The following is a 27742-nucleotide window of genomic DNA, read 5'->3' on the forward strand; positions in this document are numbered from 1 at the left end:
GGTCCACAGTGATGACAGGAGCTCTGGATGCCTAGATCTGGATGACCAACCTGGCTCATCAGGGACCTTTGGACAGTCGGTTACCCAGACACAGTCCCATACCACCACAGAGCCTCCCCCTCAGGAAACACCAGCACAGTACCCATCCAGCGGGCCCATACCTCTGTCCCCAGGACACGTCAATCAGCAGTGTGTCTACCACTACAGGGACCCCAGGCAACCCCACAAACACAGGATGATCAGGGACCTGGGGTCAGTGGCAGTGGGCACACGGTTCAGGGGACAGAGGCACAGGACGACAGGGAAGCTGGGAGGACTGCTGTGTGACAGGGGGAGGACAGGCCAAGGGAACCAACTCTCCAGGAGGCACTCAACATGATCCTGGGAGAATACCACCATTCCTAGGAGACAATGGGCCAGATACTGGACAAGTTGCAGGAGACCCAGCGACTGGGGATCAGGGAGGACTTGAAGGACATCAACACCACCCTGGTCACCATTGCAGGAGTGCTGGCAGACATGGCCAACACCATGAGGGAGGCAGTAGCACACCAGCGGGCCCCTGGCACTAGCCAAACCGATGAACACCCTTCCACCTCCGCTGCCGCTAGTGCACAGGACCAAGAGGCCACCAGAACCACTCCCCCTGCAGAAAGAGAACCACCACCCAAACAGTCCCTGCGATCCAGGCAGAAGACAGAGACTATTGCCAAGACCCCTGCCAGGAAATAAGACTCTCCGGATTGTCACCCTTGTGTCCCACCCTGTCACCCTGTCCACCTTGAACTGCTAGTGCTCCACTCCCTATGCCCCCTTGGACAATGCACCTGTTATCCACATAGACAAGACTCTATCCTGGACATTCCTCCACGATCACCCCAGTCAATTGCACATCCCCCTCTACTCACTGGCACTTATATAAACACCATTTGAATAAATACCATTATGGAGTCTGTCAAATGATTGAAATATGTATTTGTTTAACAAGCTTTAATACAACTGTACAGTAATGTATACATAGGATTGACCTGTAGTTGGCTGCAGTCAACACACCAGGAGCGATAGTGGGGCACAAATATCTGAAAATAGAGATGCCAAAGGGTACAGTAAGTGGCCATAGAAGGGAGAAAATCAGCCTGCAAATGACAATGTCAAACACAAAACTGTCAATAAAATTTGAAGTTACAGTGTCTTACCTGTGTGTCATTTGAAGTATTGTTGTACTGTTGCACTTCTGTTTGTCCTCATCCTCATCGTCTGCCTCCTCATCTTCTCTGTCCACAGGGTCACTGCTGCCACACGGCCATCTCCAACCTCATCCTCCTTCAGAAAGGTACCTGGCAATGTAAGGCAAGGTTGTGCAACATAGAGCATGCCACGATGATCTGGCAGACCTTCTTGAGTGAGTAGTACAGGGATCCACCTGTTAGATGGAGGCAACAAAACCTGGCCTTCAGGAGGACGAATGTCCTGGCTATGATTCTTCTTGTTCGCCCATATGCCTCATTGTAACGTTCCTCTGCCCTTGTCCTGGCATTCCTCACAGGGGTCAGTAGCTATGAGAGGTTGGGGTAACCAGAGTCATCTGCAAATATCGAGGGACAACTGTTGGACACACACTAACCCTTAGGGCCCACACCATACCCATACACCAACACCTACTGGGTGGGAACCAGGGCTCACCTATTAGCCACACCCGGTGCCTCTGGAGTTCAGCCATCACATATGGTATGCTGCTATTCCTCCGGATAAAGGCATCATGCACAGACCCAGAATACTTTGCATTGATATGGGAAATGTACTGGTCCGCCAGGCACACTATTTGCACATTCATGGAGTGAAAGCTCTTCCGATTTCTGAACACCTGTTAATTTCTCCAGTGGGGGTACAAATGTAATATGTGTATCATCAATAGCCCCAATAATGTTGGGGATATGTCCCATTGCATAAAAATCAGCTTTCACTATGGCCAAATCCTTCACCTGAGCGAAAACGATGTAGCTGGCCATGTGTTTAATCAGGGCAGACAACACTCTGGTCAGCACTATTGAGAACATTGGCTGAGACATTCCTGCTGCCAAGCCCACAAACCCCCACCCTTACCCTCACTCCCATCGCTCCTCCACCTCACACACCATCACAACCCACCCCTCCCAATACCAAGCCCTACATGTAAAACCAATGCACGGACCCCCATCACTGACCTGCATGGACACCCATCACTAAAGCATGCACACTAGAGAGAATCACCTATCCCACCAAATAACTACTCACACAAGGCAAAGCTGCCAGGGCAATAACAACCATAGAGGGCAACACACCCATGCACAAGATGTCACACGCAGAAACAATAACACTGCATTTACATCCCCACAGGTCCCCCACCAAACGTCATCGGAGAGGAGGTGCCAGCAACAACCAGTCCCCCCCTAGAAGAGGTCCACAGTGATGACAGGAGCTCTGGATGCCTAGATCTGGATGACCAACCTGGCTCATCAGGGACCTTTGGACAGTCGGTTACCCAGACACAGTCCCATACCACCACAGAGCCTCCCCCTCAGGAAACATCAGCACAGTACCCATCCAGCGGGCCCATACCTCTGTCCCCAGGACACGTCAATCAGCAGTGTGTCTACCACTACAGGGACCCCAGGCAACCCCACAAACACAGGATGATCAGGGACCTGGGGTCAGTGGCAGTGGGCACACGGTTCAGGGGACAGAGGCACAGGACGACAGGGAAGCTGGGAGGACTGCTGTGTGACAGGGGGAGGACAGGCCAAGGGAAACAACTCTCCAGGAGGCACTCAACATGATCCTGGGAGAATACCACCATTCCTAGGAGACAATGGGCCAGATACTGGACAAGTTGCAGGAGACCCAGCGACTGGGGATCAGGGAGGACTTGAAGGACATCAACACCACCCTGGTCACCATTGCAGGAGTCCTGGCAGACATGGCCAACACCATGAGGGAGGCAGTAGCACACCAGCGGGCCCCTGGCACTAGCCAAACCGATGAACACCCTTCCACCTCCGCTGCCGCTAGTGCACAGGACCAAGAGGCCACCAGAACCACTCCCCCTGCAGAAAGAGAACCACCACCCAAACAGTCCCTGCGATCCAGGCAGAAGACAGAGACTATTGCCAAGACCCCTGCCAGGAAATAAGACTCTCCGGATTGTCACCCTTGTGTCCCACCCTGTCACCCTGTCCACCTTGAACTGCTAGTGCTCCACTCCCTATGCCCCCTTGGACAATTCACCTGTTATCCACATAGACAAGACTCTATCCTGGACATTCCTCCACGATCACCCCAGTCAATTGCACATCCCCCTCTACTCACTGACACTTATATAAACACCATTTGAATAAATACCATTATGGAGTCTGTCAAATGATTGAAATATGTATTTGTTTAACAAGCTTTAATACAACTGTACAGTAATGTATACATAGGAATGACCTGTAGTTGGCTGCAGTCAACACACCAGGAGCGATAGTGGGGCACAAATATCTGAAAATAGAGATGCCAAAGGGTACAGTAAGTGGCCATAGAAGGGAGAAAATCAGCCTGCAAATGACAATGTCAAACACAAAACTGTCAATAAAATTTGAAGTTACAGTGTCTTACCTGTGTGTCATTTGAAGTATTGTTGTACTATTGCACTTCTGTTTGTCCTCATCCTCATCCTCTGCCTCCTCATCTTCTCTGTCCACAGGGTCACTGCTGCCACACGGCAATCTCCAGCCTCATCCTCCTTCAGAAAGGTACCTGGCAATGTAAGGCAAGGTTGTGCAACATAGAGCATGCCACGATGATCTGGCAGACCTTCTTGAGTGAGTAGTACAGGGATCCACCTGTTAGATGGAGGCAACAAAACCTGGCCTTCAGGAGGACGATTGTCCTGGCTATGATTCTTCTTGTTCGCCCATATGCCTCATTGTAACGTTCCTCTGCCCTTGTCCTGGCATTCCTCACAGGGGTCAGTAGCTATGAGAGGTTGGGGTAACCAGAGTCATCTGCAAATATCGAGGGACAACTGTTGGACACACACTAACCCTTAGGGCCTACACCATACCCATACACCAACACCTACTGGGTGGGAACCAGGGCTCACCTATTAGCCACACCCGGTGCCTCTGGAGTTCAGCCATCACATATGGTATGCTGCTATTCCTCAGGATAAAGGCATCATGCACAGACCCAGAATACTTTGCATTGATATGGGAAATGTACTGGTCCGCCAGGCACACTATTTGCACATTCATGGAGTGAAAGCTCTTTCGATTTCTGAACACCTGTTAATTTCTCCATTGGGGGTACAAATGTAATATGTGTATCATCAATAGCCCCAATAATATTGGGGATATGTCCCATTGCATAAAAATCAGCTTTCACTATGGCCAAATCCTTCACCTGAGCGAAAACGATGTAGCTGGCCATGTGTTTAATCAGGGCAGACAACACTCTGGTCAGCACTATTGAGAACATTGGCTGAGACATTCCTGCTGCCAAGCCCACAAACCCCCACCCTTACCCTCACTCCCATCGCTCCTCCACCTCACACACCATCACAACCCACCCCTCCCAATACCAAGCCCTACATGTAAAACCAATGCACGGACCCCCATCACTGACCTGCATGGACATCCATCACTAAAGCATGCACACTAGAGAGAATCACCTATCCCACCAAATAACTACTCACACAAGGCAAAGCTGCCAGGGCAATAACAACCATAGAGGGCAACACACCCATGCACAAGATGTCACACGCAGAAACAATAACACTGCATTTACATCCCCACAGGTCCCCCACCAAACGTCATCGGAGAGGAGGTGCCAGCAACAACCAGTCCCCCCCTAGAAGAGGTCCACAGTGATGACAGGAGCTCTGGATGCCTAGATCTGGATGACCAACCTGGCTCATCAGGGACCTTTGGACAGTCGGTTACCCAGACACAGTCCCATACCACCACAGAGCCTCCCCCTCAGGAAACACCAGCACAGTACCCATCCAGCGGGCCCATACCTCTGTCCCCAGGACACGTCAATCAGCAGTGTGTCTACCACTACAGGGACCCCAGGCAACCCCACAAACACAGGATGATCAGGGACCTGGGGTCAGTGGCAGTGGGCACACGGTTCAGGGGACAGAGGCACAGGACGACAGGGAAGCTGGGAGGACTGCTGTGTGACAGGGGGAGGACAGGCCAAGGGAACCAACTCTCCAGGAGGCACTCAACATGATCCTGGGAGAATACCACCATTCCTAGGAGACAATGGGCCAGATACTGGACAAGTTGCAGGAGACCCAGCGACTGGGGATCAGGGAGGACTTGAAGGACATCAACACCACCCTGGTCACCATTGCAGGAGTGCTGGCAGACATGGCCAACACCATGAGGGAGGCAGTAGCACACCAGCGGGCCCCTGGCACTAGCCAAACCGATGAACACCCTTCCACCTCCGCTGCCGCTAGTGCACAGGACCAAGAGGCCACCAGAACCACTCCCCCTGCAGAAAGAGAACCACCACCCAAACAGTCCCTGCGATCCAGGCAGAAGACAGAGACTATTGCCAAGACCCCTGCCAGGAAATAAGACTCTCCGGATTGTCACCCTTGTGTCCCACCCTGTCACCCTGTCCACCTTGAACTGCTAGTGCTCCACTCCCTATGCCCCCTTGGACAATGCACCTGTTATCCACATAGACAAGACTCTATCCTGGACATTCCTCCACGATCACCCCAGTCAATTGCACATCCCCCTCTACTCACTGGCACTTATATAAACACCATTTGAATAAATACCATTATGGAGTCTGTCAAATGATTGAAATATATATTTGTTTAACAAGCTTTAATACAACTGTACAGTAATGTATACATAGGAATGACCTGTAGTTGGCTGCAGTCAACACACCAGGAGCGATAGTGGGGCACAAATATCTGAAAATAGAGATGCCAAAGGGTACAGTAAGTGGCCATAGAAGGGAGAAAATCAGCCTGCAAATGACAATGTCAAACACAAAACTGTCAATAAAATTTGAAGTTACAGTGTCTTACCTGTGTGTCATTTGAAGTATTGTTGTACTATTGCACTTCTGTTTGTCCTCATCCTCATCGTCTGCCTCCTCATCTTCTCTGTCCACAGGGTCACTGCTGCCACACGGCCATCTCCAGCCTCATCCTCCTTCAGAAAGGTACCTGGCAATGTAAGGCAAGGTTGTGCAACATAGAGCATGCCACGATGATCTGGCAGACCTTCTTGAGTGAGTAGTACACGGATCCACCTGTTAGATGGAGGCAACAAAACCTGGCCTTCAGGAGGACGAATGTCCTGGCTATGATTCTTCTTGTTCGCCCATATGCCTCATTGTAACGTTCCTCTGCCCTTGTCCTGGCATTCCTCACAGGGGTCAGTAGCTATGAGAGGTTGGGGTAACCAGAGTCATCTGCAAATATCGAGGGACAACTGTTGGACACACACTAACCCTTAGGGCCCACACCATACCCATACACCAACACCTACTGGGTGGGAACCAGGGCTCACCTATTAGCCACACCCGGTGCCTCTGGAGTTCAGCCATCACATATGGTATGCTGCTATTCCTCAGGATAAAGGCATCATGCACAGACCCAGAATACTTTGCATTGATATGGGAAATGTACTGTTCCGCCAGGCACACTATTTGCACATTCATGGAGTGAAAGCTCTTTCGATTTCTGAACACCTGTTAATTTCTCCATTGGGGGTACAAATGTAATATGTGTATCATCAATAGCCCCAATAATATTGGGGATATGTCCCATTGCATAAAAATCAGCTTTCACTATGGCCAAATCCTTCACCTGAGCGAAAACGATGTAGCTGGCCATGTGTTTAATCAGGGCAGACAACACTCTGGTCAGCACTATTGAGAACATTGGCTGAGACATTCCTGCTGCCAAGCCCACAAACCCCCACCCTTACCCTCACTCCCATCGCTCCTCCACCTCACACACCATCACAACCCACCCCTCCCAATACCAAGCCCTACATGTAAAACCAATGCACGGACCCCCATCACTGACCTGCATGGACATCCATCACTAAAGCATGCACACTAGAGAGAATCACCTATCCCACCAAATAACTACTCACACAAGGCAAAGCTGCCAGGGCAATAACAACCATAGAGGGCAACACACCCATGCACAAGATGTCACACGCAGAAACAATAACACTGCATTTACATCCCCACAGGTCCCCCACCAAACGTCATCGGAGAGGAGGTGCCAGCAACAACCAGTCCCCCCCTAGAAGAGGTCCACAGTGATGACAGGAGCTCTGGATGCCTAGATCTGGATGACCAACCTGGCTCATCAGGGACCTTTGGACAGTCGGTTACCCAGACACAGTCCCATACCACCACAGAGCCTCCCCCTCAGGAAACACCAGCACAGTACCCATCCAGCGGGCCCATACCTCTGTCCCCAGGACACGTCAATCAGCAGTGTGTCTACCACTACAGGGACCCCAGGCAACCCCACAAACACAGGATGATCAGGGACCTGGGGTCAGTGGCAGTGGGCACACGGTTCAGGGGACAGAGGCACAGGACGACAGGGAAGCTGGGAGGACTGCTGTGTGACAGGGGGAGGACAGGCCAAGGGAACCAACTCTCCAGGAGGCACTCAACATGATCCTGGGAGAATACCACCATTCCTAGGAGACAATGGGCCAGATACTGGACAAGTTGCAGGAGACCCAGCGACTGGGGATCAGGGAGGACTTGAAGGACATCAACACCACCCTGGTCACCATTGCAGGAGTGCTGGCAGACATGGCCAACACCATGAGGGAGGCAGTAGCACACCAGCGGGCCCCTGGCACTAGCCAAACCGATGAACACCCTTCCACCTCCGCTGCCGCTAGTGCACAGGACCAAGAGGCCACCAGAACCACTCCCCCTGCAGAAAGAGAACCACCACCCAAACAGTCCCTGCGATCCAGGCAGAAGACAGAGACTATTGCCAAGACCCCTGCCAGGAAATAAGACTCTCCGGATTGTCACCCTTGTGTCCCACCCTGTCACCCTGTCCACCTTGAACTGCTAGTGCTCCACTCCCTATGCCCCCTTGGACAATGCACCTGTTATCCACATAGACAAGACTCTATCCTGGACATTCCTCCACGATCACCCCAGTCAATTGCACATCCCCCTCTACTCACTGGCACTTATATAAACACCATTTGAATAAATACCATTATGGAGTCTGTCAAATGATTGAAATATGTATTTGTTTAACAAGCTTTAATACAACTGTACAGTAATGTATACATAGGAATGACCTGTAGTTGGCTGCAGTCAACACACCAGGAGCGATAGTGGGGCACAAATATCTGAAAATAGAGATGCCAAAGGGTACAGTAAGTGGCCATAGAAGGGAGAAAATCAGCCTGCAAATGACAATGTCAAACACAAAACTGTCAATAAAATTTGAAGTTACAGTGTCTTACCTGTGTGTCATTTGAAGTATTGTTGTACTATTGCACTTCTGTTTGTCCTCATCCTCATCGTCTGCCTCCTCATCTTCTCTGTCCACAGGGTCACTGCTGCCACACGGCCATCTCCAGCCTCATCCTCCTTCAGAAAGGTACCTGGCAATGTAAGGCAAGGTTGTGCAACATAGAGCATGCCACGATGATCTGGCAGACCTTCTTGAGTGAGTAGTACAGGGATCCACCTGTTAGATGGAGGCAACAAAACCTGGCCTTCAGGAGGACGAATGTCCTGGCTATGATTCTTCTTGTTCGCCCATATGCCTCATTGTAACGTTCCTCTGCCCTTGTCCTGGCATTCCTCACAGGGGTCAGTAGCTATGAGAGGTTGGGGTAACCAGAGTCATCTGCAAATATCGAGGGACAACTGTTGGACACACACTAACCCTTAGGGCCCACACCATACCCATACACCAACACCTACTGGGTGGGAACCAGGGCTCACCTATTAGCCACACCCGGTGCCTCTGGAGTTCAGCCATCACATATGGTATGCTGCTATTCCTCAGGATAAAGGCATCATGCACAGACCCAGAATACTTTGCATTGATATGGGAAATGTACTGGTCCGCCAGGCACACTATTTGCACATTCATGGAGTGAAAGCTCTTTCGATTTCTGAACACCTGTTAATTTCTCCATTGGGGGTACAAATGTAATATGTGTATCATCAATAGCCCCAATAATATTGGGGATATGTCCCATTGCATAAAAATCAGCTTTCACTATGGCCAAATCCTTCACCTGAGCGAAAACGATGTAGCTGGCCATGTGTTTAATCAGGGCAGACAACACTCTGGTCAGCACTATTGAGAACATTGGCTGAGACATTCCTGCTGCCAAGCCCACAAACCCCCACCCTTACCCTCACTCCCATCGCTCCTCCACCTCACACACCATCACAACCCACCCCTCCCAATACCAAGCCCTACATGTAAAACCAATGCACGGACCCCCATCACTGACCTGCATGGACACCCATCACTAAAGCATGCACACTAGAGAGAATCACCTATCCCACCAAATAACTACTCACACAAGGCAAAGCTGCCAGGGCAATAACAACCATAGAGGGCAACACACCCATGCACAAGATGTCACACGCAGAAACAATAACACTGCATTTACATCCCCACAGGTCCCCCACCAAACGTCATCGGAGAGGAGGTGCCAGCAACAACCAGTCCCCCCCTAGAAGAGGGCCACAGTGATGACAGGAGCTCTGGATGCCTAGATCTGGATGACCAACCTGGCTCATCAGGGACCTTTGGACAGTCGGTTACCCAGACACAGTCCCATACCACCACAGAGCCTCCCCCTCAGGAAACACCAGCACAGTACCCATCCAGCGGGCCCATACCTCTGTCCCCAGGACACGTCAATCAGCAGTGTGTCTACCACTACAGGGACCCCAGGCAACCCCACAAACACAGGATGATCAGGGACCTGGGGTCAGTGGCAGTGGGCACACGGTTCAGGGGACAGAGGCACAGGACGACAGGGAAGCTGGGAGGACTGCTGTGTGACAGGGGGAGGACAGGCCAAGGGAACCAACTCTCCAGGAGGCACTCAACATGATCCTGGGAGAATACCACCATTCCTAGGAGACAATGGGCCAGATACTGGACAAGTTGCAGGAGACCCAGCGACTGGGGATCAGGGAGGACTTGAAGGACATCAACACCACCCTGGTCACCATTGCAGGAGTGCTGGCAGACATGGCCAACACCATGAGGGAGGCAGTAGCACACCAGCGGGCCCCTGGCACTAGCCAAACCGATGAACACCCTTCCACCTCCGCTGCCGCTAGTGCACAGGACCAAGAGGCCACCAGAACCACTCCCCCTGCAGAAAGAGAACCACCACCCAAACAGTCCCTGCGATCCAGGCAGAAGACAGAGACTATTGCCAAGACCCCTGCCAGGAAATAAGACTCTCCGGATTGTCACCCTTGTGTCCCACCCTGTCACCCTGTCCACCTTGAACTGCTAGTGCTCCACTCCCTATGCCCCCTTGGACAATGCACCTGTTATCCACATAGACAAGACTCTATCCTGGACATTCCTCCACGATCACCCCAGTCAATTGCACATCCCCCTCTACTCACTGGCACTTATATAAACACCATTTGAATAAATACCATTATGGAGTCTGTCAAATGATTGAAATGTGTATTTGTTTAACAAGCTTTAATACAACTGTACAGTAATGTATACATAGGAATGACCTGTAGTTGGCTGCAGTCAACACACCAGGAGCGATAGTGGGGCACAAATATCTGAAAATAGAGATGCCAAAGGGTACAGTAAGTGGCCATAGAAGGGAGAAAATCAGCCTGCAAATGACAATGTCAAACACAAAACTGTCAATAAAATTTGAAGTCACAGTGTCTTACCTGTGTGTCATTTGAAGTATTGTTGTACTATTGCACTTCTGTTTGTCCTCATCCTCATCGTCTGCCTCCTCATCTTCTCTGTCCACAGGGTCACTGCTGCCACACGGCCATCTCCAGCCTCATCCTCCTTCAGAAAGGTACCTGGCAATGTAAGGCAAGGTTGTGCAACATAGAGCATGCCACGATGATCTGGCAGACCTTCTTGAGTGAGTAGTACAGGGATCCACCTGTTAGATGGAGGCAACAAAACCTGGCCTTCAGGAGGACGAATGTCCTGGCTATGATTCTTCTTGTTCGCCCATATGCCTCATTGTAACGTTCCTCTGCCCTTGTCCTGGCATTCCTCACAGGGGTCAGTAGCTATGAGAGGTTGGGGTAACCAGAGTCATCTGCAAATATCGAGGGACAACTGTTGGACACACACTAACCCTTAGGGCCCACACCATACCCATACACCAACACCTACTGGGTGGGAACCAGGGCTCACCTATTAGCCACACCCGGTGCCTCTGGAGTTCAGCCATCACATATGGTATGCTGCTATTCCTCAGGATAAAGGCATCATGCACAGACCCAGAATACTTTGCATTGATATGGGAAATGTACTGGTCCGCCAGGCACACTATTTGCACATTCATGGAGTGAAAGCTCTTTCGATTTCTGAACACCTGTTAATTTCTCCATTGGGGGTACAAATGTAATATGTGTATCATCAATAGCCCCAATAATATTGGGGATATGTCCCATTGCATAAAAATCAGCTTTCACTATGGCCAAATCCTTCACCTGAGCGAAAACGATGTAGCTGGCCATGTGTTTAATCAGGGCAGACAACACTCTGGTCAGCACTATTGAGAACATTGGCTGAGACATTCCTGCTGCCAAGCCCACAAACCCCCACCCTTACCCTCACTCCCATCGCTCCTCCACCTCACACACCATCACAACCCACCCCTCCCAATACCAAGCCCTACATGTAAAACCAATGCACGGACCCCCATCACTGACCTGCATGGACACCCATCACTAAAGCATGCACACTAGAGAGAATCACCTATCCCACCAAATAACTACTCACACAAGGCAAAGCTGCCAGGGCAATAACAACCATAGAGGGCAACACACCCATGCACAAGATGTCACACGCAGAAACAATAACACTGCATTTACATCCCCACAGGTCCCCCACCAAACGTCATCGGAGAGGAGGTGCCAGCAACAACCAGTCCCCCCCTAGAAGAGGGCCACAGTGATGACAGGAGCTCTGGATGCCTAGATCTGGATGACCAACCTGGCTCATCAGGGACCTTTGGACAGTCGGTTACCCAGACACAGTCCCATACCACCACAGAGCCTCCCCCTCAGGAAACACCAGCACAGTACCCATCCAGCGGGCCCATACCTCTGTCCCCAGGACACGTCAATCAGCAGTGTGTCTACCACTACAGGGACCCCAGGCAACCCCACAAACACAGGATGATCAGGGACCTGGGGTCAGTGGCAGTGGGCACACGGTTCAGGGGACAGAGGCACAGGACGACAGGGAAGCTGGGAGGACTGCTGTGTGACAGGGGGAGGACAGGCCAAGGGAACCAACTCTCCAGGAGGCACTCAACATGATCCTGGGAGAATACCACCATTCCTAGGAGACAATGGGCCAGATACTGGACAAGTTGCAGGAGACCCAGCGACTGGGGATCAGGGAGGACTTGAAGGACATCAACACCACCCTGGTCACCATTGCAGGAGTGCTGGCAGACATGGCCAACACCATGAGGGAGGCAGTAGCACACCAGCGGGCCCCTGGCACTAGCCAAACCGATGAACACCCTTCCACCTCCGCTGCCGCTAGTGCACAGGACCAAGAGGCCACCAGAACCACTCCCCCTGCAGAAAGAGAACCACCACCCAAACAGTCCCTGCGATCCAGGCAGAAGACAGAGACTATTGCCAAGACCCCTGCCAGGAAATAAGACTCTCCGGATTGTCACCCTTGTGTCCCACCCTGTCACCCTGTCCACCTTGAACTGCTAGTGCTCCACTCCCTATGCCCCCTTGGACAATGCACCTGTTATCCACATAGACAAGACTCTATCCTGGACATTCCTCCACGATCACCCCAGTCAATTGCACATCCCCCTCTACTCACTGGCACTTATATAAACACCATTTGAATAAATACCATTATGGAGTCTGTCAAATGATTGAAATGTGTATTTGTTTAACAAGCTTTAATACAACTGTACAGTAATGTATACATAGGAATGACCTGTAGTTGGCTGCAGTCAACACACCAGGAGCGATAGTGGGGCACAAATATCTGAAAATAGAGATGCCAAAGGGTACAGTAAGTGGCCATAGAAGGGAGAAAATCAGCCTGCAAATGACAATGTCAAACACAAAACTGTCAATAAAATTTGAAGTCACAGTGTCTTACCTGTGTGTCATTTGAAGTATTGTTGTACTATTGCACTTCTGTTTGTCCTCATCCTCATCGTCTGCCTCCTCATCTTCTCTGTCCACAGGGTCACTGCTGCCACACGGCCATCTCCAGCCTCATCCTCCTTCAGAAAGGTACCTGGCAATGTAAGGCAAGGTTGTGCAACATAGAGCATGCCACGATGATCTGGCAGACCTTCTTGAGTGAGTAGTACAGGGATCCACCTGTTAGATGGAGGCAACAAAACCTGGCCTTCAGGAGGACGAATGTCCTGGCTATGATTCTTCTTGTTCGCCCATATGCCTCATTGTAACGTTCCTCTGCCCTTGTCCTGGCATTCCTCACAGGGGTCAGTAGCTATGAGAGGTTGGGGTAACCAGAGTCATCTGCAAATATCGAGGGACAACTGTTGGACACACACTAACCCTTAGGGCCCACACCATACCCATACACCAACACCTACTGGGTGGGAACCAGGGCTCACCTATTAGCCACACCCGGTGCCTCTGGAGTTCAGCCATCACATATGGTATGCTGCTATTCCTCAGGATAAAGGCATCATGCACAGACCCAGAATACTTTGCATTGATATGGGAAATGTACTGGTCCGCCAGGCACACTATTTGCACATTCATGGAGTGAAAGCTCTTCCGATTTCTGAACACCTGTTAATTTCTCCATTGGGGGTACAAATGTAATATGTGTATCATCAATAGCCCCAATAATGTTGGGGATATGTCCCATTGCATAAAAATCAGCTTTCACTATGGCCAAATCCTTCACCTGAGTGAAAACGATGTAGCTGGCCATGTGTTTAATCAGGGCAGACAACACTCTGGTCAGCACTATTGAGAACATTGGCTGAGACATTCCTGCTGCCAAGCCCACTGTCACTTGGAAGGAGCCAGTTGCCAGGAAATGGAGCACAGATAGGACTTGCACAAGAGGGGGTATCCCAGTGGGCTGACGGATAGCAGATATCAGGTCAGGCTCCAATTAGGCACACAACTCTGTGATTGTGGCCCTGTCCAGTCTATAGGTGACGATAATGTGCCTGTCCTCCATTGTTGCCAAGTCCACCAGGGGCCTGTACACGGGGGGAGGTCTCCATCTCCTATTCATCCACAGCGGTTGCAATCTAGGTTGCAGCTGGTCATTGCATGTTGTGACTGTAACAGTATAGTGTTGGATAGGCCCAAATCCTGCTTATGTGTACTGTGACGCAGTTAGGTGCCATGGCCTGCCCCCCCAAAAATGGCATCCCCCTGTCCTGTATGGAGGGACAGGTGGAAATGAGGTAATTCCGCTGACGTTGTGCGCTGTTGCGGGAGGCAGTCAAGAACTGCTGTGCAACTCCTCATTGGATACCATTGGGCCCCATGGGTTACAGTGGCCAATGGTGATGTACGCCGGCAGTGACGGTACGCACCGGCAAGGACATGACCGCCATTTTATATCTGTTCACTCACTTGCTACCTGACCTTCAACAGGAGAGGACCTACACTGCAAGAGCTGCTGTGACCTGTGTCTGGAACCGACCATGGCTTGTGTCACTGGGGAAAGGGCCCCTGCCTTCACCACTACGGGGTCGGGGAGACTGGTGAATGGGGTCCTACCCCAGTACTGAATGCTGGATGGACCTCCAGACCAACAGTTGAGTACACTGTGAACATGATGCATGGGGCATGAATGCATGGAGTGCTGTGTGAGAGGGCCTCGTGTAGGGGGGTTGGTGGAAGGGCCCTGGGCAGGGTGCTGCATATGTGGTGTTCAATATCTGTGCATAAGGTTATGTTTGGGCTATAGTGGGCCATGAGTGTAACAGGCAGGACGGTCTGACTGATAACTTTTCCCATGTGTATTTCTCTGCAGGTCAGCGCCCATCAACAAAAGGGTATATGGCATGCCATCGCCAAGGATGTGCGGACCCTGGGGGTCTACGGCAGGCGGAGTACCCACTGTCGGAAACAATGGGAGTACCTGGTACGCTGGGCACAAAAGACAGCAGAGGCCCAGCTGGGGATGGCCTCCAAACGAGGAAGGGGTGCCCGTCGAACCCTTACCCCCCTGATGGCCTGAATACTGGTGGTGGCCTATCCGGAGTTGGATGGGTGCTTGGTGGCATCACAGCAGCCACAAAGGGGTGAGTACAGTGCCCCAATATACTGCTTGCCCGTGGTCGGTGGCATCCAGGGGGGGGGGGGGGGATGTGGGTCTGTGGGTGCCCCTAGGCCAGGCCGGACATTGCAGGGTAGGTCCCATGTTGGGCAGAGTCTGATGTAAACCTCCTCCAAACAAGGTAGTAGGCATCCACTACTGGGCAGGGTTCTGTGGGTCTTAGGTATGCTGCAATTGGTGTTAGATATCCCAGCCCATGGGTTGGTGACTAGCATTGTGACTGTTAGTGCATTGCCTAGTGCGTAGGGCTGTTTCCTGTGTGTGTGTGTGTCGTGTACACCAACGGACATTGACCAAGGGTATCCTTTGTCTCCCCCCCTTTTTGTTTTGTCACTCTGTCCTTATGTGCATTAGCATCATCTGGCGGAGGAGCAGAGGCACCAGTGATGGGGAGAGCTGCGTCCCACAGGGCCCAGGAGGCCGAATCCACCGACGGTGAGGGCACCAGTGGGACGGAGAGTGAGGGGAGCACCTCGGGAGAGACTGGAGGGTACAGTTCTGACAGTGATACCTCCTCTGATGGAAGCTCCCTGGTGGTGGCGGACACCTCTGTGCCCATCACAACTACAGGTACAGCCGACACCCCAGTACCAACACCGCCCTATCGGCAGCCCCTCAGCGTGTTTCCCGTGCCCGCTCACCCAGGAGTGTGGGCATCTCCTTCGGCCCAGGCACCACAGGCCCTGCCCCAGTTAGCTCTGCTGCCCTGAGTGAGGAGGCTTTTGGCCTCCTGCGATCCATCTCTGTTGGGCAGATAACCATTGTGAATGCCATCCAGGGGCTGGCAGCCCATTTGCAACAAACAAATGCATTCCTGGAGGGCATTCACTTTGGCATGATTGCCCAACAGAGATCAATCCAGACTCTGGCCTCCTCCCTGATGGCAGCCATTGTCCCTGTTTTTAGCCTCCCCCCTCCTACTTCCTCTACCCAATCCCATTCCCCCTCAACCCCAACCTATCCCAAGCACACAGGCAGACCAGCATGCACACAAAACAACACACAGGAGTGGTCCAGGCAAACACAAGCACCACACATCATTCCATAGGCACTCACACCATCCAGATGCAGGACATACCAACATCCGCTGTCTCCACTGTGTCCCCCTCGTCCTCATCCTCCACCTCCTTCCCTGTTGTGTCTACACTCACACATGCATGCACTATATCCTCATCCACTAGCACCATTACCATCACGCCTATCACTACATGCCCCTCACTGGCAGTCACCACCCCCACATCCATGCACATGTCCCCTGTGTCCTCTCCCATTGTGTCTGTTCCCCCTCCTCCCAAAGTACACAAATGCAAGCACTCAGATACCCAACAGCCATCTACCTCACTACAGCATCCAGCCTATGCACCTGCACCCAAACACAGCAGACACCTCCTACAACCACTTCCTCTTCCTCCACTCCCAAACCTTCACCCCTTTCCCACCCCAATGTCCCTAAGAAGCTTTTCCTCTCCACCGTTGACCTCGTCCCTACTACTCCCCCCCATGTCCTTCACGTCAGGCCAGGGTGGTCAGAACCCAGGCGAGTACCTCATCCACCCAGTCCTCGGCCACAGTAGTGTTGACAGCTACTGCAGGTGGGAGAGGATCCCGGGAACCAGGCAGCAACACTGAAAGGGTGCCTGCACCAGGTGCTTCAAGGAAGGGCAAGGAGGCACGACCAGCTGCGACAGGGAAGGACAAGGAGGCACCACCAGCTGCAGGAGGGAAGGGCAAGGGGCAATCCCCAGCTGCTGTCAGGAAGGGCGAGGGGCCTGCACTAGCAGGCAGGAAGGACAGGAGGCCTGGTGCTGGGACTCATTCGGAGCACCCACCACCAACCATGGTGGTTTAGCAGTCTGAGGCTGCAAGGGAAAGCCTGGAGCCTCCCCCCACAACTGCCAGCATTGCCACCAGCGCCACTGCCAGCACCGCCACCAGCACCATTGCCAGCAGCAGCAGCCCCAGTAGGCAGCCGTCTGAGGCTGCAGGTGATGGGCTGGAGCATCCCCCCACCACTGCCAGCCCCGCCACCAGCACCGCCACCAGAACCACTGCCAGCAGCAGCAGCCCCAGTGGGCAGCCATCTGAGGCTGCAGGGAATGGGCTGGAGCCTCCCCCACCACTGCCAGCACCACCACCAGCACCGCCACCTGCACCGCCAACAGCACCACCACCAGCACCACTGCCAGCAGCCCCAGTAGGCAGACATCTGAGGCTGGAGGGAATGGGCTGGAGCCTCCTCCCACCAATGCCAGCACCGTCACCAGCACCACTGCCAACAGCAGCAGTCCCAGTGGGCAGCCGTCCCAGGCTGCAGGGGATGGGCTGGAGCCTTCCCCCACCACTGTCAGCACCGCCACCAGAACCACCACCAGCACCACGGCCAGCAACAGCAGCCCCAGTGGGTGCCCTTCTGAGGCTGCAGGGAATGGGCTGGAGCCTCCCCCACCACTGCCAGTACCGCCACCAGCACCGCCACCAGCACCGCCATCTGCACCACCACCTGCACCACCACCAGCATCACTGCAAGCTGGAGCAGCCCCAGTGGGCAGACACCTGAGGCTGCAGGGGATGGGTTGGAGCTTCCCCCACCACTGCCAGCACCACTGCCAACAGCAGCAGCCCCAGAGGGCAGCTGTCCATGGCTGCAGGGGATGGGCTGGAGCCTCCCCCCACCACTGCCAGCACCGACACCAGACCTGCCACTGCCACCACTAAGCAGCCGTCACCGCCAGCAGACAGTGTGCGGTCCTGCCTCCATGGGCTCTTGTGCGTCCTGGCCCCTGCAAATCCTGTGGGTCTGACACCCAGATGAGAGACTGGACCTTGCACTCCGCAAGATCTGCATCAAAGGGCACAATGCCCCCTCCATAACCAGTGGAGAAGCCATCCATTCACCCAATCCTTCCCAGGACGAAGCACACTGGGCACAATGCCCCCTCCAGAACCAGTGGAAGAAGCCATTCACTCACCCCATCCTTCCTGGGATAAAGCACACTGGGCACAATGCCCCCTCCAGAACCAGTGGAAGAAGCCATCTACTCATCCCATCCTTCCCAGGATGAAGCACACTGGGCACAGTGCCCCCTCCAGAACCAGTGGAGAAGCCACCCACTTAAAAGACTGACCTTGCACTCTCCAGGACCAAGCAGTGGGCAAACCACCCACTTGAGAGACTGCGGCCTTGCACTCCCCAGACCGAAGCAGTGGGCAAACCACCCACTTGAGAGACTGTGGCCTTGCATTCCCCAGGACAGCGCACAGGGCATGTTGCCCCCTCCAGGACCAGTGGTGTTGAACCATCTTCCGGCTGAGGTGCCCCCCCATTCCCCGTTCCCCTGAGGTGCCTGTGTATTTTCGACCTGATTCCCCTGCAGTGTTCTCTCCGTGTTGTTGCAGAAGTGAGGTGGGGCCTTGGCCTATGTGTTGTGGCCCTATGGCCCATGGACATTGAGGACTTAGCAGTGTCCATACATTTGTAAATATGTAAATATGTTTGTATTTTGATGTACTTACTCATGTTATTTTATTGTATTACACTCACTTTCTTCAAATCATTTTGTCCTTGCATTATTCCTGAGGGGTATGGGGTGAATATGTATTGTTTGTGCATCTGGTTGTGTGTATGGTGTTGGGGGTGGGGGGGGTGTTGCGTGTGTGTGTCACTCTCTTTTTCCTCTCCCTTTCCTTGTGTGCTAGACGGCAATACTCACCGTGGTCGGCTTCGCTGGCATTGATGTTCATAATGCAGCAGAAGGAAACATGTGCAGCTCGGGCTCCATGGCGTAGTGGTTGTTCCCTGAGTCTCCACAGGTGATTCCTTTGACTTCTGTGCAGTGTTTCCGCTATGCTTTTGATGTCGTTGTACCACCCCGGAAAAGGTGGCAGATAGGCCGGTCATAATAGTGTGGTCGGGACATTGTCTTCCACCTGGTTGTTGGCGTTTACCGCCATGGTGCTTGTTGATTCCGCTGTGGCGGTCGGTGTGTTAAAGTGGATGTCTGTTTGAGCGGTTTCCGCCGTGGTCATAATTCCATTTTGGTTACCGTCACTTTATCACCAACCGCCAGGGTTGTAATGAGGGCCTATGTCTTCTATTAAGGCTACCCACAGGGTTGTCAAGACCACTTATGAAAATCTTAATTTCAAAAGTCTGAGGGGTCTCTGCTTAGAAAGAAGCTTAGAGATTGAGAAGAACACCAATAAGGATTTCCTCTTGAATCTCCTCTTACAAGATAACCAGGAACATCCTGATGGTCATGTACAATCAGGTCACTAGCGTTACACAAGTTAGGGAAAGATCAACCTCTGTTCACTCCCATGTCACTTCTGTATCAGAAGTGTCCCATATATCCAACCATGAGGATCAGTCCCTAGATAGGGAACTCAGAAAGCTGAGGTTGGAGGAGGCCAGACTGAGGCTACAGCAGCAACAGTTGGCCTTAGATAGGAAATCCTTAGCTGTGGAAAGGGAAAGACAGGGGTTGGGTTAGTTCCCCATGGTGGCAGCAGCAGCAGCAGTTTTAGAAATTCCAATGTTAAAGAACATACATTTGACTCTAGAAACCTGCATAAGATTGTCCGCCCTTACAAGAAGGAGAATGACATTTACAAGTGGTTGGCTGCACTTGAGAGGGCCTGTAAAGTTCAGAGGGTCCCTCAGGTACAGTGGGCTGCTATTTTGTGGTTGTCCTTCACTGGCAAGGGGAGAGATAGGGGGTCATTACGACCCTGGCGGTATAAGACGGCCAATACACCGCCGCAGCAGCAGTAGACCGCCACAGCTATTATGACACACATCACGGAATCCGCTGAAATTCAGACACCCACACAATACCGCCACACCAAAGGTCAGCGATAAACTGGCGGAAACACATCCTCCACGGCAACAGAAACACGCCCATGCTATTACGACCCACGAATCCACGCGGCGGTCTTTCAACCGCGGTATTCCATTGGCGGTACACACCGCCGCGCTCAAAATACACACACATCTCCAAAACACAGCCACATTGGACATTTCGAAATACACACACCTGAGACACATCCACACACCACTCCCACACACCCAACACAATATAAAACACACACCCACATCACCCACAAACCCCTACAACCAGAAATTCTGAGAGAAGGCGAGAGAGAGAGCACAGAATAGACAACCCCATCACACAGACCCACACAACACCATCACCCACACAACATCCAAGCACAAAACACCACATACCACTAGACTCACCACACTCATCACCACATACACTACCTCACACATCACACACACCACCCCATGTCACGTCAAAGACACCCCCGCTTCTCCGAGGAGGAGCTCAGGGTCATGGTGGAGGAAATCCTACGGGTAGAGCCACAGCTATTTGGCTCACAGGTACAGCACACATCAATTGCAAGGAAGATGGAGCTATGGCAAAGAATAGTGGACAGGGTCAACGCAGTGGGACAGCACCCAAGAAATAGGGAGGACATCAGGAAGAGGTGGAACGACCTATGGGGGAAGGTGCGTTCAACGGTATCCAGGCACCACATCGCAGTACAGCGGACTGGCGGCGGACCCCCACCTCCTCCCCCTCAACTAACAACATGGGAGGAGCAAGTCTTGACCATCTTGCATCCTGAGGGCCTCGGAGGAGTCGTCGGAGGAACGGACACTGGTAAGTCAAATCTTAACTATCACATCCCCCACCCTACCTGCATGCTGTCACACACCCCCACCCTCACACCCTCCCCTATCACCCAAACTCCTCACTAATGTACTAATAACACCAACTACACATCCCAACCCCAAGACCTGCATGACACAACTAACCATGGACACTCATCACTAAAGCATGCCCACTGCACATACCCAGAACACCCCCCAACCATCAGCACACAACCCCACACCCAGGAATGCCTGTACTGGGGTTCACGCACACCCAACCATTGCACACCATTACACACACACATGCAATAATCATGTACTTATACCCCCGCAGGAACCCGAAGGAACGTCACCACACCAGAGGGTCCAGAAAACACCACTCCACCCCCAGAAGAGGCCCACAGTGATGAGAGCAGCTCTGCCCTACTGGATCTTGATGACCAGCCCAGACCATCGTGGGCCTCAGGACAGTCGGTTCCCCTCGCACAGGCACAGCCCAACACTGACCTTCCACCCTCTGGTAACACCAGCACAGCACCCACCCAGCGGGACCAAACCTCCCTACCTAGGACAGGTCAATCAGCGGTGTGTCCACCACTACAGGGCACCCAGGCTAACCCACCACCCCAACAACAACAGGGACCTGGGGGCAGTGGTAGTGGGCACACGGTCCAGGGGACGGAGGCACAGGAACACAGGGGAACTGGGAGGGCTGCTGTGCGACAGAGGGAGGACAGGCCAAGGGAACCAACTCTCCACGAGGCCCTCTCCTCCATCATGGCAGCATACCACCACTCCCAGGAGACGATGGCCACGGTCCTGGACAAGTTGGAGGAGACCCTGCGTCTGCAGGAGGAGCAGTATTTGGGGTTCAGAGAGGAGCTCAGGACCATCGGCTCGGCCCTGGGCACCATCGTAGGGGTGCTGACGGACATTCAAAAGACCTTGAGGGACACCGTGGCACTCCAAGGGGCCCCTGACACTAGCCACGACGATGAACTGCCTACCACCTCCACTGGCGCTAGTGGACAGGACGCCCTGCCACAGGACCACCACACCAGCACCCCATACCCTGCAGACGGACAACCACCACGAAAGCGGGCCCTGAGATCCAGGAACAGGACAGAGCAAGATGGCAAGACCCCCGCCAGGAAATAAGACCACCCTGATTGTCCCCCCACTGTCCCACTTTGTTACCCTGTCCAAATCGGAACTGCCCCAGCTCCACTTCCAATGGGCAGATGTGCAATGTACCTGTGAGACTAATAGACTGGACTCTGCCATGGACATTCCTCCACCATCACCCGTCACCATTTTACAACCCCCCTTCATTTTTAGCACTTAAATAAACACACTTGAAACAGTAAAAAAACTGGAGTCAGTCTATGATTTGTATTTTTCTATTATCAATGACAGTGTCATAATGGGTTACCCATTGGAAGGCTAACATACCAATGTCACACATCACAAGCCCTTCAAGGATGCAAGCAGTTGACACGTAGGTTACCACATTTGTGAAACTGAAATGGAAGGGGACAACTCAGTTAACAAATAGTCGGTACAGGATAGAGGTAGACGTGTGAAAATTACTGTAATGTTAAACCTGAAAATGTACTCACCTGTGTTTTACTGGAAATATTGCTGGATGACTGACTCCCTGTTGTCGTTTTCTTCTTCCTCAGCTTCATCCTCATCACTGTCCACAGGCTCCACAGGCTCCACAGCTGCAACAACACGTCATCTGGATCATCCTCCTGCAGAAAAGGCACAAACAGTTAGGAGCGCACCTGCCTGACATCCCAGCAATTAATCTGCCCCATTGCATCATGGTAGATGTAGTATCTTCAAAAAACGAACTCCATTAATTTTTAAATATTTCACCTTTAAGTAGGTACAGCCTTTACTGTGCATCTCTGGACACATGTGTTTCTGGGTTAGTCCCTTCTTCAGCAGAGAACATATTTGTGGGGTGCTGGGAATGCTGCCATAAATCACCCGGTTTCAGTACCTCTTTCCTGGCATGCTGGTGCCTGCTCCAGAGCTCGTCAGCCCAGTAGCTCAAGGGAGCCTTTAAAGTCACAAACAGTTAGGAGTGCACCTGCCTGACATCCCAGCAATTAATCTGCCCCATTGCATCATGGTAGATGTAGTATCTTCAAAAAACGAACTCCATTAATTTTTAAATATTTCACCTTTAAGTAGGTACAGCCTTTACTGTGCATCTCTGGACACATGTGTTTCTGGGTTAGTCCCTTCTTCAGCAGAGAACATATTTGTGGGGTGCTGGGAATGCTGCCATAAATCACCCGGTTTCAGTACCTCTTTCCTGGCATGCTGGTGCCTGCTCCAGAGCTCGTCAGCCCAGTAGCTCAAGGGAGCCTTTAAAGTCACAAACAGTTAGGAGCGCACCTGCCTGACATCCCAGCAATTAATCTGCCCCATTGCATCATGGTAGATGTAGTATCTTCAAAAAACGAACTCCATTAATTTTTAAATATTTCACCTTTAAGTAGGTACAGCCTTTACTGTGCATCTCTGGACACATGTGTTTCTGGGTTAGTCCCTTCTTCAGCAGAGAACATATTTGTGGGGTGCTGGGAATGCTGCCATAAATCACCCGGTTTCAGTACCTCTTTCCTGGCATGCTGGTGCCTGCTCCAGAGCTCGTCAGCCCAGTAGCTCAAGGGAGCCTTTAAAGTCACAAACAGTTAGGAGCGCACCTGCCTGACATCCCAGCAATTAATCTGCCCCATTGCATCATGGTAGATGTAGTATCTTCAAAAAACGAACTCCATTAATTTTTAAATATTTCACCTTTAAGTAGGTACAGCCTTTACTGTGCATCTCTGGACACATGTGTTTCTGGGTTAGTCCCTTCTTCAGCAGAGAACATATTTGTGGGGTGCTGGGAATGCTGCCATAAATCACCCGGTTTCAGTACCTCTTTCCTGGCATGCTGGTGCCTGCTCCAGAGCTCGTCAGCCCAGTAGCTCAAGGGAGCCTTTAAAGTCACAAACAGTTAGGAGCGCACCTGCCTGACATCCCAGCAATTAATCTGCCCCATTGCATCATGGTAGATGTAGTATCTTCAAAAAACGAACTCCATTAATTTTTAAATATTTCACCTTTAAGTAGGTACAGCCTTTACTGTGCATCTCTGGACACATGTGTTTCTGGGTTAGTCCCTTCTTCAGCAGAGAACATATTTGTGGGGTGCTGGGAATGCTGCCATAAATCACCCGGTTTCAGTACCTCTTTCCTGGCATGCTGGTGCCTGCTCCAGAGCTCGTCAGCCCAGTAGCTCAAGGGAGCCTTTAAAGTCACAAACAGTTAGGAGCGCACCTGCCTGACATCCCAGCAATTAATCTGCCCCATTGCATCATGGTAGATGTAGTATCTTCAAAAAACGAACTCCATTAATTTTTAAATATTTCACCTTTAAGTAGGTACAGCCTTTACTGTGCATCTCTGGACACATGTGTTTCTGGGTTAGTCCCTTCTTCAGCAGAGAACATATTTGTGGGGTGCTGGGAATGCTGCCATAAATCACCCGGTTTCAGTACCTCTTTCCTGGCATGCTGGTGCCTGGTCCAGAGCTCGTCAGCCCAGTAGCTCAAGGGAGCCTTTAAAGTCACAAACAGTTAGGAGCGCACCTGCCTGACATCCCAGCAATTAATCTGCCCCATTGCATCATGGTAGATGTAGTATCTTCAAAAAACGAACTCCATTAATTTTTAAATATTTCACCTTTAAGTAGGTACAGCCTTTACTGTGCATCTCTGGACACATGTGTTTCTGGGTTAGTCCCTTCTTCAGCAGAGAACATATTTGTGGGGTGCTGGGAATGCTGCCATAAATCACCCGGTTTCAGTACCTCTTTCCTGGCATGCTGGTGCCTGCTCCAGAGCTCGTCAGCCCAGTAGCTCAAGGGAGCCTTTAAAGTCACAAACAGTTAGGAGCGCACCTGCCTGACATCCCAGCAATTAATCTGCCCCATTGCATCATGGTAGATGTAGTATCTTCAAAAAACGAACTCCATTAATTTTTAAATATTTCACCTTTAAGTAGGTACAGCCTTTACTGTGCATCTCTGGACACATGTGTTTCTGGGTTAGTCCCTTCTTCAGCAGAGAACATATTTGTGGGGTGCTGGGAATGCTGCCATAAATCACCCGGTTTCAGTACCTCTTTCCTGGCATGCTGGTGCCTGCTCCAGAGCTCGTCAGCCCAGTAGCTCAAGGGAGCCTTTAAAGTCACAAACAGTTAGGAGCGCACCTGCCTGACATCCCAGCAATTAATCTGCCCCATTGCATCATGGTAGATGTAGTATCTTCAAAAAACGAACTCCATTAATTTTTAAATATTTCACCTTTAAGTAGGTACAGCCTTTACTGTGCATCTCTGGACACATGTGTTTCTGGGTTAGTCCCTTCTTCAGCAGAGAACATATTTGTGGGGTGCTGGGAATGCTGCCATAAATCACCCGGTTTCAGTACCTCTTTCCTGGCATGCTGGTGCCTGCTCCAGAGCTCGTCAGCCCAGTAGCTCAAGGGAGCCTTTAAAGTCACAAACAGTTAGGAGCGCACCTGCCTGACATCCCAGCAATTAATCTGCCCCATTGCATCATGGTAGATGTAGTATCTTCAAAAAACGAACTCCATTAATTTTTAAATATTTCACCTTTAAGTAGGTACAGCCTTTACTGTGCATCTCTGGACACATGTGTTTCTGGGTTAGTCCCTTCTTCAGCAGAGAACATATTTGTGGGGTGCTGGGAATGCTGCCATAAATCACCCGGTTTCAGTACCTCTTTCCTGGCATGCTGGTGCCTGCTCCAGAGCTCGTCAGCCCAGTAGCTCAAGGGAGCCTTTAAAGTCACAAACAGTTAGGAGCGCACCTGCCTGACATCCCAGCAATTAATCTGCCCCATTGCATCATGGTAGATGTAGTATCTTCAAAAAACGAACTCCATTAATTTTTAAATATTTCACCTTTAAGTAGGTACAGCCTTTACTGTGCATCTCTGGACACATGTGTTTCTGGGTTAGTCCCTTCTTCAGCAGAGAACATATTTGTGGGGTGCTGGGAATGCTGCCATAAATCACCCGGTTTCAGTACCCAGAAACACATGTGTCCAGAGATGCACAGTAAAGGCTGTACCTACTTAAAGGTGAAATATTTAAAAATTAATGGAGTTCGTTTTTTGAAGATACTACATCTACCATGATGCAATGGGGCAGATTAATTGCTGGGATGTCAGGCAGGTGCGCTCCTAACTGTTTGTGACTTTAAAGGCTCCCTTGAGCTACTGGGCTGACGAGCTCTGGAGCAGGCACCAGCATGCCAGGAAAGAGGTACTGAAACCGGGTGATTTATGGCAGCATTCCCAGCACCCCACAAATATGTTCTCTGCTGAAGAAGGGACTAACCCAGAAACACATGTGTCCAGAGATGCACAGTAAAGGCTGTACCTACTTAAAGGTGAAATATTTAAAAATTAATGGAGTTCGTTTTTTGAAGATACTACATCTACCATGATGCAATGGGGCAGATTAATTGCTGGGATGTCAGGCAGGTGCGCTCCTAACTGTTTGTGACTTTAAAGGCTCCCTTGAGCTACTGGGCTGACGAGCTCTGGAGCAGGCACCAGCATGCCAGGAAAGAGGTACTGAAACCGGGTGATTTATGGCAGCATTCCCAGCACCCCACAAATATGTTCTCTGCTGAAGAAGGGACTAACCCAGAAACACATGTGTCCAGAGATGCACAGTAAAGGCTGTACCTACTTAAAGGTGAAATATTTAAAAATTAATGGAGTTCGTTTTTTGAAGATACTACATCTACCATGATGCAATGGGGCAGATTAATTGCTGGGATGTCAGGCAGGTGCGCTCCTAACTGTTTGTGACTTTAAAGGCTCCCTTGAGCTACTGGGCTGACGAGCTCTGGAGCAGGCACCAGCATGCCAGGAAAGAGGTACTGAAACCGGGTGATTTATGGCAGCATTCCCAGCACCCCACAAATATGTTCTCTGCTGAAGAAGGGACTAACCCAGAAACACATGTGTCCAGAGATGCACAGTAAAGGCTGTACCTACTTAAAGGTGAAATATTTAAAAATTAATGGAGTTCGTTTTTTGAAGATACTACATCTACCATGATGCAATGGGGCAGATTAATTGCTGGGATGTCAGGCAGGTGCGCTCCTAACTGTTTGTGACTTTAAAGGCTCCCTTGAGCTACTGGGCTGACGAGCTCTGGAGCAGGCACCAGCATGCCAGGAAAGAGGTACTGAAACCGGGTGATTTATGGCAGCATTCCCAGCACCCCACAAATATGTTCTCTGCTGAAGAAGGGACTAACCCAGAAACACATGTGTCCAGAGATGCACAGTAAAGGCTGTACCTACTTAAAGGTGAAATATTTAAAAATTAATGGAGTTCGTTTTTTGAAGATACTACATCTACCATGATGCAATGGGGCAGATTAATTGCTGGGATGTCAGGCAGGTGCGCTCCTAACTGTTTG

Source organism: Pleurodeles waltl, chromosome 8 (assembly GCF_031143425.1).
Source record: "Pleurodeles waltl isolate 20211129_DDA chromosome 8, aPleWal1.hap1.20221129, whole genome shotgun sequence".
NCBI classification, from domain to species: domain Eukaryota; kingdom Metazoa; phylum Chordata; class Amphibia; order Caudata; family Salamandridae; genus Pleurodeles; species Pleurodeles waltl.